Source organism: Sapajus apella, unplaced genomic scaffold (assembly GCF_009761245.1).
Source record: "Sapajus apella isolate SASKATOON/1434 unplaced genomic scaffold, GSC_monkey_1.0 scaffold45, whole genome shotgun sequence".
Lineage (NCBI taxonomy): Eukaryota > Metazoa > Chordata > Mammalia > Primates > Cebidae > Sapajus > Sapajus apella.
In genome coordinates this window covers 17,953,609-17,967,893 of record NW_022436985.1, presented here as the reverse complement: position 1 = coordinate 17,967,893, position 14,285 = coordinate 17,953,609, and the positions used below count along the sequence as shown (strand labels likewise).

The window sequence follows — 14,285 nt, the reverse complement described above, 5'->3', positions numbered from 1 at the left end:
AATAACATATGTAAAGGTGATCCACATTATATGTTACCAGAGAAATGCAAAAAAGAACAGCAATGAGACACCACTATATACTTATTAGAACGGACAAAATCCAGAACACCACCACCAAATGCTGGTGAGGATGTGGAGCAACAAGAACTCTCATTTATTGTTGGTGGGAAGGCAAAATGGTTCAGCCACTTTGGAAGATAGTTTGGCTGCTTCTTACAAGACTAAACATACTCTTACCAAATACTCCAGCTACTGTGCTCCTTTGTATTTACCTAAAACAGTTGAAAATTTATGTTCACGCAGAAACCTGCACAAGGATGTCTATAGCAGCTTTATTCATAATGGCCAAAACTTAGAAGCAACCAAGATATCCTTCAGAGGGTGAATGGAAAAACAAACTTTGGTATATTCAGACAATAGAATATTGTCAAGTGATAAAATGAAATGAGTTATTAAGCCATGAAAAGCCATGGAGAAAAATGCACGTTACTAATGAAAAAAGTCAGTCTGAAGGCTACATATTATATAATTCTGATATTATATATTCCAATATACAATATTACATATTATATAATTCCAACTATATGACATTCTGAAAAAGACAAAACTGTGGAAACACTAGCAATATCAGTGGTTTCCAGGGGTTAGGGGAGTAAATAGGCAGAGCATAGTGGATTTTCAGGCAGGGCCAAAAACCTCTGTGATACTATAATGATGGATACATATCATAATACATTTGTTAAGCCCCACAGAATGTACAACACCAAGAGTGAACCCTAGTGTAAATTATAGACCTTGTGTGTCAATGTAGGTTCATCACTTGTAACAAATGTACCACTCCAGTGGGGCTGTTGACAGAGGGGAAGGCCATGCTTGTGTTGGGACAGGGAATACATGAGAAATCTCTATACTTTTCGCTTCATTTTGTAGTGAACTTAAAATGCCCTAAAAATATAAATTCTTTTAAAAATATTTTTTAAGAGTGAGAGTCCAAATCGATGATGTTTTTACAGAGAGAGTTTCATATGAATTCGTGACCAGACAAAAATTCCCAAACCGACTATTAACTTTCCATGATTCATGGCAAAATAAGTTGGAAGCACCACTAGGCTAGAAGCTAAAATTTTTCCCATAACATTGCAAGAACAACATGACTGATTACTTGATTTTTAACCACACTTCTGTATTGATTTATACTTTCTTGAGTTGAGGGGTAGAAAGGTAAGTTGCTCAAAATAGGTGAATTATTCTTAGAAAAATATTCCAAAGATAATGATAAAACAAGCCACATTTAGTGTTTGAAGCCCCAACATAACAATGACAATAAGAAATATTAAGTCTCTAATGAATCACGTTATGATGATGCTGAACTCACAAGCTTCTCTTGTGATTTCTGAACCCTCAACTTAGCATGTAGTAGATACTTACTGAATAAGTGAATGAATGAATCTATGGAGGTGTTTGACTATACTTTGGTCGTGAGTAACAACATAAGGATTCTTCCTGTCAACATTTCAACCTTAGGAGGTTTGATTTTAGGTAAAGATAGCAGGTAATAATCTTAACAATGCTAGAGCAGATGGCAATTCTGAGCACATTTTCACCTTACTCACCTCTGAAGAAAAGTGGACCTAAGGTCAAAGAAAATTCTGAGACAAATGACCAATTTTCAAAAAGTAATTAGAGATTTTTCACTCTCCTTTATACATTCACTGGCACCTGTGACTAACAATTTGCTCCAAAGCGAAATTCAGCATAAGGCAGGTCCATCTTGAACCCTATCCAAAGGGGTTTAATTACTGAATCACCAAAAAAAAAAAAAAAAATCTTGTTATAAAATGGATTTACCCAAAAGGCAGCCAGATGGCCTAGTTCCAATGTATTAGTAAGGATAAAAAGAACAAGAAACATGTTGTCCACTCCCCCGCCCCCACCTACCCAAGATGTTTGTTGTGTTGCTTACAGTCAAAACCCAGGTAACAGGGAGAAGTTGATGCCTGGGAAAGGAGATAAAGCTGGCTTTATGACATTCCTTCAGCAACTGAATAGAATCCCTGAGGTCTCAACAAGTATTGGGGGAAGAAAATTTCCTCTAGACCAAGATCATTGTTTCCAAAAATGTGGGTGCAACTTGCCTCCATAAGCAACTGTATCTTAGGAACAGAAATTTTAATTGACTGAAACCCACTGTGTGAAACTTAGAATGGAAATTGGGTTCTCCACCTCCGCAGCACCTTTATTTTGGGCTATGAAGCTTTGGAAGGACAGCAGGGAATACAAACTGGCTATGGGTTGTCTCCTGTATTATTCATTTATGTACCCAAAAAAAAAAAAAAAGGCAGAAGAAGAAAAAAAGAAAAATAAAAACCTTCCTGGTTCCAAGGGAGTCACACAAAAGGTAAGAGCACTGTTGGAGAGGAGACTTGTACTTGTTGGCTTGTGAAGTAAAGTTAACTTTTGTATATTTTGTAATAAAAGCAAAAGCAGTTGTGATCTGTCATCTCCAGGAAGCTTGTCACCATGAGATTTTTGTTAGACATCTTTACAGTGTTATTCAATTCTATGTACAGATCTCTTTGAGGACAGGGACTGTGTCTTCTTCATTCCCCAAACCAGCATAGTGTCTGTCACTTAGTAGGTTCTCAATAAATATTTATGAAATGAATATCAGATGAATGAATGAAATGATGAAACCACAGTTCTATATATTTCAAAACCTCAAAATATGTAGGCACAGTATATTAGAGTATAGAAAGGAAAAAAATGTCTTGCAGGAAAATAACTAAGAAATCAACAGGCTTATTGTCTTGATTTTTAAAAATAAGAAAAAGGAGGCCCCAGAAAGTTACAATTGACTAGAAAAAGAGTAATGCAATCTCAAGATTTTGAAATATATATACAAAGTATGTGTGAATTCCACACTGTTTCAATGATATCTGCACTACCTGGCTTTCTCTTGACTTCCAACTCACTTCTGGGTTCTCTTCTTGTATGTTTATTTTCTCAAACTATTTTTGTAAAACCTAATTAGGTAAATCATATTCTGGAAATGATTCCAAAGATACATTTAAAAACTCCTTCCCTGCAGCAATTTCTTTTTTTTTTTCCCATTTATTTATTTTATTGCATTTTAGGTTTTGGGGTACATGTGAAGAACATGCAAAATTGTTGCATAGGAACACACGTGGCAGTGTGATTTGCCCCTGCAGCAATTTCTTAAGACTAATGGTATTGTAGTCAATGAGCCACCTTATTCAAACTGTCTAGGTCAAATTGAAGAAGAACCAAATTTAGAGGATTTCAAAGTGAATTTAGTGGTGATGCAGCGATGTTATAAATTAGCCAGACAATTAGATGTAAAACACTAAGTTTAGATAGGCATCACCATATGTCAAGCAGACAGTGATGACTGGGCAATGTGCATAGGAGAAAGCAGAGGTAGTGGTTGGCCCAATTCCTCATTGCTTAGATTCCATATGCCCAGCACCAGCCTCACAAGAAGAGGAACAGTGGCCTCTTTGTAGTGTCACTTGATGAGTCTTCACCCCAAACCATTTTTCCAAATAACTTCCTTAGATGCCTGAAATTTTATTTCAACACAAACAGCTCTGGAAGAAATTCTATGCTGATTGTCTTTTAGATAGAAAGACTCATAGCTGTGGCGGTAGATAAGGGTTCTAATCTAGGCGTCATTATCACTCTCTAGCTGCGCAGTTCAGGGCAAGTTAACCAACATTTTCAACCTTAGTGCTGTGGATGTTTTTAAATCTGTAAAATAGAGATTTAAAGTGCTACCTCTCAAAGTCATTGCAAGGCTTACACTAAATACCAGATATAAAGCCTTACAAAGTTGGTGCTTAATGAAAAGAAAGGAAAGAGCAGGATCAAGGAGATGACAATTAGCTTAGCTTGATAGTTAAGCCTCCCATCTCTATTAGATTATCAAATTCAATTCTTGACTGCTGTGTAATTTTGAACAAGCAACCTACTTTTTCTGTGACTTTGTTTCTTCATCTGTAAATAAGGAATAATAATGGTATGTATACCATAATTTATTATATAAGTTCAGTGATATCATAGCGGTTATCATGTTAGTATTTGGGCTCAGTAAACTGAGCTCTTAACAGCAGAAATACAGCAGGTATGAGTATTTCAGTAGACAAAGTGAAAGGGAAGCATGCCCAAAACACACAGAGATATAAAGAAGCCTTAAAAAGAAATGTAAATGGATATCAAGAAGATAGTGCTGATTGTAATATTTATCCAGGTCTGTGTAGGCTTCATCTTTCTTTACTTCCCTGCATCCTGCTAAAAAAGCTACAAACTATTCAATCTGCTGTCTTGGACTTATTCATTGTAATTTGTTTCATTTGCTTTTGAATTTATAACTAGTATTCAGTCACTGACCTGTATTTACAATTAACAAGTCAAAGCATAAAAAAAATTGCATCTCCACCCTTCCCAGAGAGACTATAAAGCTGAACCGCCCTTCCCTTAATAATGAGGCTAAACAGATGAGGCTTGCCCTGTGGCCTGAAGTTTAGCATTCTCAGGCTGCAACAGAAAACAACAGAAATGAGCTCCAAAATTAAAGATTCCCCACCCTTCTAGCAGATTTCAAACTTTAATCCTAATGAAGGCAATGTGTTCTACCAATGGGGGGAGTCATGCCTCATCACAAATTTCGGTCTTAAGGTCAGAATTTTCTGAGTTATTGGGTAATTGTTTGGATTGAAAAAGTAAGACATATCCAGTCATTGAACTAGGTCCATGCTCCTGGTAGAGTGAAATGCTATTGTCATTTGTGTTCAATACTCTGTGCCTGGGCCCAACATGGGCTCACAAGTGAGTCAGATTAAATTACAGACTTCAGTTTTGATCCCTTTATATTTCAGTCAGACCATAAGGCATAATTACTCCTTTTGGTTTTCGCATTTCTCCCTTTATGCTCCTCATCATATTTCACTAGTAAATGTATTTTTTATTTATATATCTTAAAAATAGTAAAATGTACAGAGCTTACATGTAGAGTTTTAAGAATTCTAACATTTAGCCAACACTAAATCAAGATATAGATTTCCTTTACCCCTGTAAGATTTCTTTCCAATCAATACTTCCTAACCCTCATCACTCCCTAATTTTTTTTTTCAGTTTTTATCCTTATAGATTAGTTTTGATTATACTTGAACTTCTTATAAATACAAGGATACTATTTGTATCTTTTATGCCTATTTTCATCTGTTCAGCATATTTTTGTTATTCATCTATGATGCTGAACGCATCAGGATTTTTATTACTGAGTATTTTTCCATCAAGTGAATATAATACAACTTGGTGTATACGCTTCTGTTGATGGAGATTTGATTGCTTCCTGTTACTGGCCACTGTGAATAAAGCTACTGTGGGCATGTGTGCACAAGTTTTTAGTGGACTCTTGTTTTCAATGTTGGGTAAAAACCTAGGAGTGAAATTGATGGACTGTAGAATAAGTATATGTTTAACTTTATTAGGATCTACTGAACCGTTTTTCAAAGCTATTTAAATACCTCATATAAGCCAGTCATTTTTATTTTAACAATTCTAGTAAGTGCATGGTGGTACCTCTTTCTGGTTTTAAATCATATTTCTCTGATGACTAATGAGTTGATTATCTTCTCGCATGCTTATGGACCATTCCTATATATGGTTTGTGAAGTATTCATTTACTTGTTTTTCTGGATTGTATTGCATTATATTGTATCATAATTGTAATGCACATTGTACTATATTGTATTAGATTGGTGCAAAATTAATTGCTGTTTTTGTCATTACTTTCAATGGCAAAAACCAAAATTAATTTGTGCTAACCTAATGTATATTATATTTAATTAACAATTAATGCATTATATTAAACATGTTTGTCCTTTTTAAAAACTCGGTGCCCACCCTCAGGCCATGACGATATTCCCCTGTGGTTACTTCTATAAGCTTTATAGTTTTAGATTTTACAGTTAGGTCTATGATTATCTCCAATGCATTTTTTGTGTATGCTGTGAGGCAGGAGTCAAAGTTGCTCCAACACCCTTCGTCAAAAATATTGACTTCCCTTGTAAGTATATTTTTCAATTCCATGCTTCCTCAATTGTGAGCTCCTCTGTGCTAAAGTGTATGATTGATTTATCCTTATAATCTTAGAATAGAGCACAGTGTCTCTCTTGCATGGGAGCTTCATAAGTGGACACTGAATAAATATATTTTCTATGAGCTGAAAGAAAGCTAGGTTAACACTTGAGATTTTTCTATTTTTATACATATTTTTATTTTTTATCTCTAAATAAAATCCAAATTCCTTACCAGGTGCTGCATGATACATCCCACTCTTTTCTCGAAGCTTATCTTTTCATATACCCCTCCTATAAAATTAATATATTGAAATTTTCAGCCCCAGTGTGTCTATATATGGAGTGAGGGTTTTTAGGAGGTAATTAAGGCTAAATGAGGTTCATAAGGGTGGGGCCCTAATCCCATAAAATTGGTTGCTTTATATAAAGCAGAAGAGAGGGAAATCTCTCCTTTTCTTTCTCCACAGACACATATCAACAAAAGGCCACATGAGGACACAGTGAGAAATTAGAAGTCTGCAACCCAGAAGACAGCCCTCAACAGAACCTAACCATGCTTATACCCTGATCTCAGACATCCAGCCTCCAGAAGAGTGAAAAGATGCAATTCTTATTTGTAAGCAACTTGGTCTATGGTATTTGATTATAGCAGCCCAAGCTAAGACAGCTCCCTATCCCATTCACCATGCTGCAGCTACATGAGCCTCCCTTTTGTTCTTCAAGCTCATCAAATCCCTCCTAGCCTTAGAACATGCTGTTTCCTCTGCCCAGAATTCTCTTCCAGTTCTTTTCATCCTGTAAGTCTTGTCCTTTATATCTAAATTCACATGTGACATCCCCTGAGAACTGTCCTCTGAGAACTTATCTCAAAGTCTTCCCAGTTACTCTCTACCTTACCTTCTAGTTTATAATCTTCACACCACTTTTCCACATTTGTAACCATTTGCTTTTCTATATGTGTGATATGGTTAGGCTTAGTGTACCTACCCAAATCTCATGTTAAATTGTAATCCCTAGGGAGATGACAATTTAGGGAGAGACCTGGTGGGAAGTGACTGGATTGTGGGGGTGGTTTCCCACATGCTGTTCTCATGATAGTGAGTGAATTCTCATTAGATCTAATGGTAGATTTTACAAATGGTAGTTTTTCCTGTGCTGACTCATTCTCTCTCCTGCCACCCTCTGAAGAGGAGCCTTCTGCCACGATTGTGAGTTTCCTGAGGCTTCCCCAGCCATGGGGAACTGTGAGTCAATTAAACCTCTTTTCTTTATAAATTACCCTGTCTCAGGTGTTTCTTAGCAGTGTGAGAATGGACTAATACAATGTGTATTTATTTATTTAATATTTGTCACCACCCCCCAAGTAGATTCACACAATCAGCCCCTTCAGATCAGAGATCCATACATTTACCATTTTGAAAAAATAACATAAAAAGCTAGGGAAACACACAGGTAAGGAAGGATGGAAGAAGAATCAGAATCTGACAGGTGAGTTTAAAAAGATGCCCTGGAAGATGAAAAGTTTGAAATGTCTCTTTAAGGATGTAAATCTGGAAAATGATAGACGGATTTCAGAGCAAAGAGAGAGAAGGCATGCCAGGAAGAGACATATCAACAGAGACATACCATACCATACTAACCTAAAAGAGGTTAGGACATCTGACATGTCAATTTCTAAATCTGGAGACTAATGAGTATGTATTTTCACGTACTGGTGCTAACTGGTGTAATGTAAGGTTAACAGATATTTACTATATGGTTTCTGTTTGCATACTATAAGGAAGAGAAACAGACAGGCAAAAAGGCATTTAACATACAAGGCCAGTAAGTGCCACACAATTGTAACAGAGGCTCTGAGGAGTTCTGCACTTTGAAATCACGGAAGTATTCATGAATGTGGGCCAAATGAACTGGACTTTGAAGAGGAAGTAAGATCTGGATAAAGGTGCGTGCTTCAAGGGAAACTAGTAGAGAGAAGAAGGACAGTAAGGCAAGGTTCATGAAGCTGTGGACAGTCCAGCTGGATGGAGACAAAGTGCATAGATGGCAGAACTCGGAGAAATCTGGAAAATATAGGTGTGAAGCACAGTGGCTAGAAGGACGCAATTCTGACCTTTACGTCAGACAAGTATCCAGGAATCTCAATGCAGTATGGCACGTTCCCTGATGAAGCAGGTGTTTTGGAAGCACATAGGCGGGAGTATCTGGCTAAGACTTGGGGGCCACTGAAGGCTACATTTGGGAGGAAGTTTGAAGGATTATAGCAAAAGATAAGCAGAAATTAGCCAGGCAAAAGGTGGAACATATTCAAGCAAGGCCAAAAACATGTGCAGAGATGCAAAAAGAGAGAGGTGTGTTGCATTGAAGCATAGTATTTTAGTTAGTTTGGAGCTTTCAGTTTAAGGTTAAAGTTCTGAGAAATGCTTCTGAGAAGGAAAGAACTAGTTCATGAGAGCCACTACAATCCACTTTCAGTTGTTTAGACTCAGAAAATACTTACGTCTTTGTATCAAGGATGAGTCTAAATCCGTTTCATTTAGTTTCACTCCCTGACTCTGCCTTACTGCAAAGTGGACTGGAGAGGAAGAAGAAAACCAGGAGGTCAGATGGAAGACTACTATAGCATATTTGGGTGAGAGATGATAGTAGTTTGAAAGCAGAGAGGCACCGTGGGATTAAAAGAAGCAAAATCAATAAAGATATGTTTAAAGAGTACGCCGACACAATTTTGTTATTGATTGAATTTAGAGTTTGAAGAGAAGAGTTTCCCCGGTTTTCTGGCTTGAGCAAAGTTTTCTAGGTTCAGTTTTGGATATGTTGAAGAGGGGGTAACTGTGAGCCACCCAAATGATTGGTTCAGGGGCAATTGAATGAGCTATCCTGGAGTGAGAAGAGAGACCACACTGGAAGTAAAGATTTAAAACTCTTTAGCACCTGGGAGATAGTGTATGAAGATTCAGGAAGAGTGTGCTTCAGGTTCTTGAATAAACTTTTTCTTCACTTTCTAATTGAATTAGCTTTTTAAAGATGGATTAACTCAAGTGTTTGATATTCTGGCAATTGCCATGCCATTGCTTGAGGCAGTTGCTTTAACTTTTTGACTTCTAAGTGCCACCTATAGAAAAAAACCTAAAATCTTCTACATTAAAATTTCAAAATGTCTGTTGCAACTTCAATCCTTCCACTTAACTGTTTAATTTCTCTCTGAATGTGCCCAGAGACCTGCTGATACTTCCATATTGAAGGACCTTGATCTTAGCCTTGTGAAATAACCAGGCTTACAACTGAGGGGAAAAATTGTCAAAGAACTGCTCTCTGAAATAACCTTTCCAAATACTTTGTGTGATTTAAATTATTTTATGTGTGCAAGAAGAGTTAGTTGATAATGCTTCAACATAGATTAGGATTCCACAAACAGCCATGTTGAAAACTTGTATTCACTACAAAGTATTTTCTGAACAAGAAAAAATGGGAGGAAGGATTCCAAAATAATAGCATTAAGGCCTCTAAGATGATGAGGGACTTATTTCTTCTTTACATTTTTTGTTCTTTTATGACTTGTATTATTTTACAACATAAATAAGGAAATATTGATATAGTGGTTTTACTATCATATTGCATTACATTTGTACAAAATAATATTAGCATTGGCATTGTCTTTAGTGCTTTGAATTGTATTATCCAACATTCCTTTAAATGTCTTTATTACTGAAGGATTCATTTTAATTTTATTGTAAGCAAAATGTAGTCCAGGTACAGATGGTTTAAAGATGACTTAATAAGCAGGGAACAAATCTTTCAGCAATCTGCTTCTGTATTCATCATGAGACTGTAGCATTAAAAATGGCCTTATCATAAAGATAAAGCTAAGAGAATTCATGGCTTTACAAGCTTCCAGTTAGTGGCAGAAATGAGACTAAAACTTTAGTTTTTTGTGTATAGGGCTGGAAAAATCATCTTTTATATTTTAATAGATCAGTTCAATTGACCATCCTATTTTTAGACTCAGTATAACTGGCAAGTCAATATTATCCACAGTAATAAAAACTGCCAGCAATTTGAAATAAATGTCTGATAAATTGTACACAAATTCTTATTTAAATGATTTTCTAAAATTATCAGAAATCATAGAAAAAAGTATGGGAACATGATCTGAAAGTGTAACTAACACATGTTCTTCACTGGTAAGACTAAATGTAAATTCTGAGAACTCTTTTCTTTGTTCCTTCCCAATCAAATGCCATCATGTTTGCCCTTAATAAAGAATTAAAACTGGCTGGCCATGGTGGCTTACTCACGTAATCCTAGCAATTTGGGAGGCTAAGGTTGGCGGATCACCTAAGGTCAGGAGTTCGAGACAAGCCTGACCGACACAGCAAAACCCAATCTCTCCTAAAGATACAAAAAGTAGCCAGGCATGGTGGCTGCACCCCTGTAGTCCCAGCTACTTGGGAGGCTAAGGCTTGGGAATCTCTTTTTTTTTTTTTTTTTTTTGAGACGGAGTTTCGCTCTTGTTACTCAGGCTGGAGTGCAATGGCGCCATCTCGGCTCACCACAACCTCCACCTCCTGGGTTCAAGCAATTCTCCTGCCTCAGCCTCCCAAGTAGCTGGGACTACAGGCACGCGCCACTATGATCGGGTAATTTTTTTTCGTATGTTTAGCAGAGACGGGGTTTCACCATGTTGACCAGGATGGTCTCGATCTCTTGACCTCGTGATCCACCCGCCTCGGCCTCCCAAAGTGCTGGGATTACAGATGTGTGCCACCGCGCCTGGCCGAGACTCTCTTGAACCAGGAAGGCAGAGGTTGCAGTGAGCCAAGATCATGCCACTGCACTCCAGCCTGGGTTACAGAGTGAGACCCTGTCACAAAAAACCAACAAACAAAAGAATTAAAACTAAAACTATGGGACTATGGGTCCCCTACTTTATACTTCATGGGAGTTTAAGAAAATGATCAAAAAGAAAGAAATGTCCTATGGACTAGCCAATCCTGTCCGAGAGAATAGTGATCAAAATCTTATTTTTTAAAATAATCAAAACCTTGTTAAATTTTTTTGTACATAAACCAAATTAAATATTCCCTAAGAGTTACCTAATAACTGTTATAGAAGGGCAAATGAAAAATCAGATTGGAAAAGGGCATAAAAGCATTTAAGTAATTTTTTAGTAAAAATGATTTATGCTTCTGTTTATGCTCTAAAACAGTGGGAAGAAATGGTATTAACTGTAGTATGTGATACCAAAAACAATCTCATTTATTTCATTTTACTCTTAGTAGCGTAATTTTTTGTTTTGTTTTAATCTGTAATGTAATGTAGTATCAAATAACATCATTTCCTGTACATTAGTCATAGTCTTCCATTTTTTTCTGCATCAAATGGTGGTCAGATACATAATCTACCCAACTCATTAATATCTTCACCTTGGAACACTTCAGAGACAGATGTGTTGGCTGGTTTCCTGCTAACTTTAGTACTTCCTTATGGAGAAAATTATTCATTTAAAAATGAGTTGTAAATAGTCTATCACAATGAAAAACAAAAAAGTCCTTTTATCTCAATCACATCTCTAACTGTGAATCAATATATGGGAAAATAAATTTTTCATGTGCAAATGCATCTACTGTCCTTAAAAATTTTATCTCTATCTTTAGAACTTGTGGCCTATACAGTGTTTCTCTCATGAAACGTGTAATTCTTTGCATTTTCATTTTTCATTTTAAAAGTCTAATAAGGAGTAAATGATAGGTTAGAGCTGGAAAACCTATTAAGGAGGCTGAGTATAGAAACCTCTAATGGGAAAGGGAAACACTTAAGCCCTCTGTTAAGATGTCCTTTCTGACAGGAGCATGAGATGGAACACTCTTGAATTGCTACTTCCTCTTGAGCAAGTGATTAATGTTGTTAGTAGAAAGACATGATCACAACATATAGTGCAGCAACTCAGTCTACTATACTAGATTTATGAATCCTGGGTCAATATAAATTGTTGTAGGAGACTCACAACCTTGTAATTCACTAGGGAACAATGATCGAAATGAAAACATGGCCTTGATGTTGTCTTTGCTCACTATTTTCATTGGCAGATGTATAATTGAGTAAAAAACTATCTTGGCATTTAATGAGCAGGTAAAGTATGAGAAATAGCCCTCCTTGAATGTGGTCTTTAATCTTCTGTGATGGCTCAGGCATTAGAAACAAAGGTGAGTTTTACAGGGGCAGAGTTGACTAGTTATTCCATTAACAGACTCCTCAGCCAGTTCTCCTGGATCAGTTAAGGTATTTATTTTCATGTTTTTACATTTTGAGTAAGAAGAATTTGTAATATGTTAGAAAAACATTGTGCATATGAAAACCACATCTTTAAAAATACATAATTCAACAATCCAGCATAATACAGAAAGTTATTTCACTTTGAAGTTTATTTTAAAGTCAATGGAAACAACCATCTACTCTTATTATTCTCATATAATTTATATCTACCTAGGTGATTTAAAGGACCTTCCAGGCCATTTGGCTAAAATAACAAAATAACTCGTAAGCATGATATCAAGTGCTGATTATCACCTCATTGTCATCTAAAGGGCTTATTCCTTTTATTACATCTATTTCTTACGTTATCCTATCTTTAAAAGCTTTTATGCTTTAGCAAAATTGTTCTCATAAACAAAAGCATTGTCTGAATTACATGAATGTTCTTTGAATAGGGTGTTCACTCTTTTTAGTTGCTCTATGGAATAAACTCCAGAAGATCAGGCACTCATCAGGTTTTTTTGGAGGTACATACTAAATCCTGAATAGAATGAATAACATTTAGTTTCAGCTGCAAGTGTGGAGGAGAAAGAAGAAGTAAGTTCAGACTCATAATATAACACTTCCAAATAAAAAACAAACTGGAAATTTAGCAGATGATTGTGGTCATATCAACTTAGATTGATTTACAACATTTTACATAATTTTTAATGTTCTCTATTTATCGTATTAACTTCTGAAAGTTGGTTTAATTTTCCTTTGTTTTGTTTTTTTGTTTGGTTTTGGTTTGTTTGTTTTTTGTTTTTTTGAGACAGTGTCCCTCTCTGTTGCCCAGGCTGGAGTGCAATGGTGCAATCTTGGCTCACTGTAACCTTCACTTCCCAGGTTCAAGCAATTCTCCTGCCACAGCCTCCTGAGTAGCTGAGATTATGGGTGGCTGCCACCATGCCAGGGTAGTTTTTGTATTTTTGGTAGAGACAGGGTTTCACCATGTTGGTCAGGTTGGTCTGGAACTCCTGACCTCAAGTGATCCACTCGCCTTGGCCTCTCAAAGTGCTGGGATTACGGGCTTGAGCCACCATGCCTGACCTGAAAGTTGGTTTAATTTTCTAATAACTGTGTTTGTACAATCTAAAAGTAAATAATGCAAAATAAATATATGCCTTGTCTTATCTGTTAGATGAAAAAGCTAGATATTTGGAAACAAATGACTGGATGAATTTATTTTTTACTTGCCATCTGAAATGAGTAGCAAGAGTATATAAATATGCTATAATTTAGGTAGGATCAAAAAGATCCCTGTTTAACTGTATTTCCAAAAAAAGTATTTCTTAAATTCAAACTGTGAATAATGTTTTCAGAGGAAAGTATCAAAAATACTGATTAAAGTAAGAAAGTAATTAATAGAGTACTAACCACTCATTATAAATTAGTATATGAGATTAGCTAAATAGTAATCTGAGAGTAATATTAGTTAATACATAGAGTATATACTGTATATCAGTCATGTGCCTAAGAGCTATATGTATAAAAACTTAAATGATCTTCCCAACACACCTCTGAGGTAGACACCCAGAGGATAATTATTATTATCCCCAGTTTATAGATGAGGAAACTGAAAGATAGTATTAAGCAATTTCTCCAAAGTGGCACGATTAGGAAATAGTAAAGCTGGGATTTTAAATCCAAGGAACATAAATCCAGAGTCTGTGCTCTCAATCACTATGGCACAAATAGGGCACTACAGTGTGGATCGTGATAAAAAGTAGAGGGGATTCCTCCCTTCCCACACATAAAAATGTAAATAGTAAACATAGTGTCTCACTGACTTGCTTAGGGTCAGCGACATATTGAGGTGGATAAAAAATATATTTATGCATATACTAATATGTGTATTCATATATATATGGACATGTATATGTATACACA

General features: G+C 36.1%; 1 long non-coding RNA gene across 1 annotated transcript; it reads left to right on the top strand.

Moving 5' to 3' along the window:
* The first annotated feature begins 1,992 nt into the window (after positions 1-1,992).
* On the top strand, positions 1,993-7,121 carry LOC116524498. Its single transcript, XR_004257357.1, has 2 exons — positions 1,993-2,398; positions 6,569-7,121. It is a non-coding gene; the product is annotated as an uncharacterized LOC116524498 (long non-coding RNA).
* Positions 7,122-14,285: the final 7,164 nt, after the last annotated feature.